Raw genomic sequence first — 7,279 nt, forward strand, 5'->3', positions numbered from 1 at the left:
TGTTGTGTTTTTCACCGTGGGTGAAGCATCCAGGCAAAGGCTGAGCTCCGGCTGCGGCGCTCTTGGGGTCGGCCGAGCCCCAAATCCCTTGGGCAAAGGGCAGGACCCAGACCGGAGGTCCTGGCACCAGGAGGTCCCTCGCGGGGACGGTTGGGTGACACCATCCAAAGGCCGTGCCGGGAGCAGCTCGGTGTCCGTATCCATGCCTGAGGGACCGGGGAGGAGGCACGGCCGGAGTCTTGATGCCCAAGCGTGGACGGTGCGTGCCGTGCATCCCAGCGGTCATCCCATCCCCAGGAGCAGCAAGCCACCCCAGTCATCCCACCACAACCCATCGCCCCGAATCCCATCGGCAAAGCGCATCCCCCGGCACCGAGCCCACCCGGGCGCAGAAGGTGACACGGTGACAAGCGTCGGTCCATCTCCCACCCCCTCGACGCCGAATCCATCACGGCTGCTATGAAAAAAAAAAAAAAGGAAGGGGGAAAAAAAAAAAAAAAGCCCTTTGGGGACAAAAATGCCCTTTGTGGGCTGCAGCGAGCGGCCGCGTGTTGCGATTGGCATCCGCATTGTTGGGTAAACTTTGTCCAGCCCGGCCGCCTCGCTGCCGGCGCTCCGGCGAAATAATTAGGCGAGCGCCTATAAAGCCGAGTCCCAGATTTACGGCCGTACGCAGACACAGACGCCCTTGTGCCGAGGTGGATTGAGGGGGGGGGGTGTCTCTGCGCCGTGGCCCTTTGTACCCCGAAACTGGGGGTAGGTGCCCCAAAATGTGGGGCAGACGCCCCAGGGGTGCATCAGAGCAGAACCCCGAAAGTGGCTGGGGAGGAGTTTCCATCTGAGCTGTGGGTGTTTTTGGGGTCTCCCCCCCCCCCGCCTCCACCCCAATTTGGGGTGCTCAAGGTTTTTTTTTTTGGGGGGGCTCCGCTTTGGGTCCAATTCTTGGCATTTAGGAACCTGGCGGGGGGTGAATCCCGACATTCCTCTTGTCCCCCCATCTTTTATTTCTTGGGGCACTGGGTTTGCTTCAGGGGAAGATTTGGGATACCCCCCCTCATCCCCAGCAGCCTGGCACCCCCAAATCCCCCCCCCCCACCGCAGCTGGGGACCACACAGCTCAGAGCCGGGTGGGATGCAGGATTCGGTCCGGCCAACGACGCCGGCTCAGCCCGGGGGACCCCCACCCCGCTGCGAGTGGGGCCGAGGCGTGACTCAGTTTCCCCTCTTGCCCCCCAGCTGCCAACAGCTGGGGAGGGGGTGACTTTTTAGATGTCACTGTGTGTGTCCCCCCCCAAATACCACCGCTGTGCAATTTTTCGTCCCCAAACCGGACATGTTGGGGGGGGGGGGAGGCTGCACACTCCACGACACTCCTGATTGTAATTTCTCCTAACGACGGGCCCTGCCCAGCCCCGGCCCCCCGCCGCCCCGCCAGGGTCCCCCCACAAATCCCCCCCACACCCCGCTAATCTCTCCGTCCCCGGCGCCTCATTAGGCCTCGCGACCCCGCTGCTTTTTTTCCGCTCCCTTTCCAAAAAAAAAAAAAACACCCCAAAAACACCCCCAAAACCCCCCAAACCCCCCCTCTGCGGCCCCATCCCGCCCCGAGCCCGGTCTCCGTTCAAGCCGCGGGACCCTCGAGCCGGCCCCCGTAAGAGACGTCGCTTTTAGGGATTTTTTTTTTTTTCTCTCTCTTTTTTTTCTGATTTATTTAATTTATTTTTTTTTGCCCTTTTTTTTTTTTCCGGTATCCTCCGGCCGGGGACACAGAGGGCGGCTTTGTGCCGGCTGGAGGACGCCGCGGGGCAGCGCTTGGGGCCCTGGCTCCCTGCCACCCCAAATAGGTGGCTTTTTTTTTTGGGGGGGGGACACGACACCCCCAGAATCAAAGGAAGCTGCACCCCTCACTATTCCCCCCCATCCCTTGCTCCGGCGGGGAAAAAAAGGGGGCGAAACCCCCTCCTGTGCGTTGCGGTTAGGAGCTGGAGTGGTTTTGGGGGGTCCCCGATTCCGGAGGTGGGGGCTGTACCCCGACAGCGCTCAGCCCTGCCTGGATTTGGGGTGTCTTTTGGGGTCACCTTTTTGGGTTTGGGATGGATGCTTTGGGGTTTGGGGTGGATAAAGTGGGGGGGGGGGCGTTGCAGCAGGGCTTTGGGGTGCTCTGAGCAGCCCTGGGGGGTCCCCAGGAGATGGAGGTTGAGGACACGTCACCCGCCCCAGCCGGTGACCCCATATCTCAGCCAGCCCCCCCAAACCAGCCCCCTCACTGCCTGTAGGGATACAGCATCACCCACCGACACGGGGAGGGGTTCGGGTGGGCAATTCGGGGGGGGCGATGGGCTCAACGAGGGGTTGGACCCCCCAGGGCCGGATCCGGCGGCGCGGGAGATAACCGGGGCCGGAATCGGGGTTTCTATTTCTGGCGGTTTATTTAACCTCAAGCGGGTGGCGGCGGCGGCCGGGAGGTATTTATAGCTCCCGAAACACCCACCGTTCCCCTCCGGGGCCGGATTCTGCCCCCATGGCCGCCACCGCTGTTGGGTTCTGCCTTCGGTGACCCTGAACCCCCAAAATTTGGGGGGTCGCCTTCATTCTGCCTTTTTTAGGGCGCTTGGCCCCGGGGTCGGGGAACAGGGTCGGGGACAGGTAGGGACGGCGGTGGCAGAGCATCCCCAGCATGATGTGATGGGGCAGTTGGTGATATCCCCAAAAAAACACCCCCCCCCCCTTTTTATTTGCACCCCAGTAACGGCGCATCGAGGCCGCATCCATCATTAGACTAATAAAAAAATAGCACTTTTTGCATCACCTGTCCCAAACTTTGGGGGTTTGGCCCCAAAACCGAGGGGCAGCGGCCGTTCCCGTGCCGGGACGGTTTTATCCGGCCCCGCCGACCCCCCGCCACACCTCGAAACCTCCCCCCCGGCCCCGCAAACGTCGCCGGCCTCTTTCCAGCCCTCATTAATTTGGGATAATCGCGGCTCTCATTAGCGGGGGCGCGCGCCTGCCAGTGCCCCCCGCGCCCCCCCCCTTGCCCTGGCACTGGCACCCGCAGCTTTGTGCCCTCTTTTTTTTTTTGGGGGGGGGGAGAAACCACCCCTACCCCCCCCCAGCCCAGGAAGTGTTCTGGGGGCTCTCGGTACCCCAATATTGGGGTTTTTCCAAGCCCCGAAGCTGATTTTGCTGCGGGGATTCTCTGATGTCTTGTATAAGGGTTGTGCCTGGGGGGGGCGGATTGCTTCTACCCCCCTTTTTTGGGGGGGGCTTCTCCAAACATTTTTTTTTTTGGCGGGGGGGGCTGTTGCCTTTTGAAAGGGAGAGCTGAATGGCTGCGTTTGGGGCAAAACCCCCGTGTTTGGGGCAAAACTCCCCATTTTGAGGGTGCAGCTTCCCCCTAGGCGGAACACGCCGGACCCCCCCCCAGCCCTGCCCCAGATGTGGGGCACAACAAAAACCCCCAAATCCCCACCATCGCCCTCCAAACCCCCCGCCCTTATGAGGCAGCTCCGAGCCGGAGGCTCAAAGGGGCCCTTTGTGCGGCTCTACCTTCCCCAAAGAGTCGCCTTTTCATCCCAACCTCCGCGAGGAGGAGGAGGAGGAGGAGGAGGAGGAGGAAGAGGCCGGGTTCGGGGGGCCTGAACGAGGGTGAATTATTTGACATCATCTCACAAAAATGCCGGCGTCTTCCTCCCCCAGGGCCCCCTGCCCACCTTTCCATGGGGGGCCGGGGGCAGAAGAACCCCTTGGGGGGTGGGGGGGGGGGTTCAGTGGACAAAGGGGACTGTGTGTGATACCCCCCCCAAAAAAAAATGGGGGGAAAAAGGGTTTTTTATTGGAGCGTCGAGTGAATCCGGATCAGCTGGGGTGGATTCGCAGCCGGAGAAGGGATTTGGGGGGGGGGGAAAGGGGGTGAATTGGGGATCGCAGAGGGGGTTTGGGGGGTGTTTATGGCGTCCAAAGGTGGCTGAGAGCTTGAGGGGGGTGGGGGTGTCACACCATCCAGTCCTGGGTGTCCCCAAACCCTTTTTGGGGCAAATTCATCCAAAATAGGGCCGCTGGTGGGATGCTGGGTGGTGTTGTGTCCCCCCCACCCGACACCCACCGGGAGCTCAAACCCCATTTTGAGGGAACTGAGCACACCCAACCCCCCACCCCCACCCCCTCATGATATTAAAAATATAAAATTAAATAGAAACAAGTGAGGAGGAGGAAAAAAATTGTCCTTTTTCTGGTCACGCAGCCGCAGCCGGGGGACAAAGCTCCTTTCTGCTCCCCGTTCCCATGCCGGCCAGGGGAAATATTTGGGGGAAGATCTGAGGTTAATGGGAGGTGCCAGCATCGAAAAATGGCATTTTTTTATCCCCCCCCCCCCCGTCTTTACTGAAAAACGCTCTTTTTAAAGAAAAAAATAAGGGGGGGGTGTCATCTCTGCCTGCCCCGTAAAGCAAACAGCCGAGCGGGTGTCAGGGTCGGCGGGCGAGGAAGTCCCTCTGTTTTGAGGCTATTTTTATGGGATTGAGGGTATTTTGGGAGTTCTCCAAAAAGTGGGGAGAAATGGGGTTGAAATGGGGCTGAAATGGGGTAAAACGGGGGCGAAATGGGGCAAAACGGACCCCGGCGGCTGAATTTCCCCGTCCGCGCCCCGGGGTGGTTTTGAGCCCCAAGTTCTTGTTGGAAAATTAAAAGCAAAATTGGGTTCTGTTTTTTTTTTTTTGGGGGGGGGGGGAAGCAGCTCTTTGGGGGGTTCCAAGTGGGGTGGGGGGTTTTTGGGGTGGGTTTGGGGGTTTTTGGGTAAAATGCTTCGTGTGGGGTGGGGGAGAGGAGAATGAGGCTTCGTTCACCTGGGAAGAGTTTGGTCCCAAATCCAAGGGACGCCGGTGGATTGGGGACGGATGGTGCTCCTGGGGGGTGGCATCAGGGTGGGGACACTCACCCAGGTTGGTGGCATCAGGGTAGGGACAGTGCCCATGGCTGGTGGCATCATGGTGGGGACACTTGTCCTGGATGGTGGCATCAGGTAGGGACAGTCCCCTTAGCTGGTGGCATCAAGGTGGGGACAATCCCCCTGGATAGGGAGAGTGGATGGGGACAATGTCCTGGCTGGTGGCATCAGGGAAGGGACAGTCCCCATGGCTGGTGGCATCATGGTGGGGACACTTGTCCTGGATGGTGGCATCAGGTACGGACAGTCCCCTTAGCTGGTGACATCAAGGTGGGGACATTTGCCCTTGCTGGTGGCATCAAGGTGGGGACAATCCCCCTGGATAGAGAGAGTGGATGGGGACAATGTCCTGGCTGGTGGCATCAGGGTAGGGACAGTCCCCATGGCTGGTGGCATCAAGGCAGGGTGGTGGCATCAGGCTGGGAAGAACGTCCTGGCTGGTGGTGACAGTGTCCCCAGCACCCACCGTCAAGGTGGGGACGTTCACCCAGGCGCGTGGCATCAGGGTGGGGACAAACCCCAGGGTGGGGACATCCCTTTTGGGTACCAGCATCAGGGCAGGGACATCCCCACCTGACGGCATCCCGGGCCTTGCGGTGGCGATGCCGGTGGCGATGCCGGTGGCGATGGTGACGACGGTGACGACGGTGACGGTGGTGACGGTGGTGACGGTGGCGCAGGGCTCCCGGGGCGGGCAGAGTTAAGGTCGGGCGCTCTCATTCCTTCCACTCCCGCCACGACGAATTCCTGAGCTGACTTGGATGTTTCCTGCGATTCCCTGATCTGATCGCCTTTCCAGAGCCCGAAACTGGGGAAAACCGGGAAAGCGCCCGGGGACGGCATTCGGAAAAGTGGGGGACAAAACGCAAAAGGATATGGGGTGGTGGGGTTTTTTTTTTTGGGGGGGTGTCAGGGCGATGCGATGCCATTTGGGTTAAAAAAGTCCCAATTTTGGGCCACCTGCCCCGGCTGGGCGATGCCTCGACGCCCGCCCGTGCCGGGAGATCCGGCGGCTGCCGTGACGGTGGGAACCACGCGGAGCCCCGGCCCCTTTGGGCACTTTTTTTTGGTGGGGGGTGTGTGTGAAGGAGACCCCTGAGGAATGTGTCATGTCCCCCCTGTGCCCCTCACACGGAGTCGGGGTGCGGGGAGGGGCTGATCCATCCATCGCCCTCCTCCGCCGGCTCTGCCGCGCCGGGAGTTGCCGGTGACGGTGGTGGCTCCCCAAAAAGCGGGGAGGGGGCCGGGGGGGGACACACAGCCATCGCGTTATTTACTCCCAGCCCCATTTTCCAGTGGAAAGCGTTGGCCGGAGCCAGGTCCTGGCCCCGCTCCCGGGTGTGATCCCCAGCCAGAGCCGCCCGCCGCCAAGGGCCGAGAACGGGCTCCTCCACCTGCTCGGCGGTGGGACCCCCCCAATGTCCCCCCCGGACCCCCCCCCCCAACATGCAGCTTGCTCCCCTTTACCAACTGGGGAAACTGAGGCACGCGGAGGGGGTCTCACGGAGCAGAGCAGGAGCACACCCCGCAGATAACGGGGGGGTCACCCATCGCCTGCGGCGCATTTTGGGGTGCAGAGGTGGAAGTGGGGTGCAGAGCAGGTTTGGGGGGGGGTCTGGTTTGCTCACTGCCGGAGGGGGGGTTCAGCCGGAGCTGTCGCCGTCCCAGCGAGAGCCCAGGGAGTTATTTTTGGCCGAGTTTGCCCGTGCCCCGCGGCAGCGCCGGTAACACACGGGCTTTGTCCGCAGAGGCCTCCCGGGAGGCTCTGGGGCAGTGGGGGGGCTCTGGGGGGGCTGGGGGGGGGCTCTGGGGGGGAATGGGGAGGATCTGGGGGGGTCAGCTGCAGCAGAGATGCCCCATGGCTGCAAAAGTGAGGGGCTCACCAACGGCCGCGTGCCGACCCATGGCCATCCCAGGTCCATCCTGCCCTGTCCGTCCATCCGTCCGTCCATCCATCCACCCATCCATCCATCCATCCATCTCCATCCCTCCCCATCCCACCCCTTCCCAACCAGGAGACCAGGAGCAGCACCCACCACCCCGTGCCCACCCCCAGCCCCGAGGCAGGATAGAATCCCCCCCCCCCCCAGCATTGCCCCCCCAAATCTGTGAACCCCAACATCAAACCCACCCCCCAAAGCCCCCCCCCCTTTATTTTCACAGGGTATTTGTGAGCAGCGGGTGGAAGGGGGGTGAGCGGGGACCCCCCCCTTGTTGGGGACCCCCTTTTTGGGGACCCCCCCCCTTTTCAGCTGCCGGGTGGGGGGCGCGGGGGGGGTCCAGGAGGACCTGGGCTCGGCAGCCTGGGGCTGCTGGGGGGGAGCCCCAAAGCCCTTT

This window comes from Gavia stellata, chromosome 36, assembly GCF_030936135.1.
Source record: "Gavia stellata isolate bGavSte3 chromosome 36, bGavSte3.hap2, whole genome shotgun sequence".
NCBI classification, from domain to species: domain Eukaryota; kingdom Metazoa; phylum Chordata; class Aves; order Gaviiformes; family Gaviidae; genus Gavia; species Gavia stellata.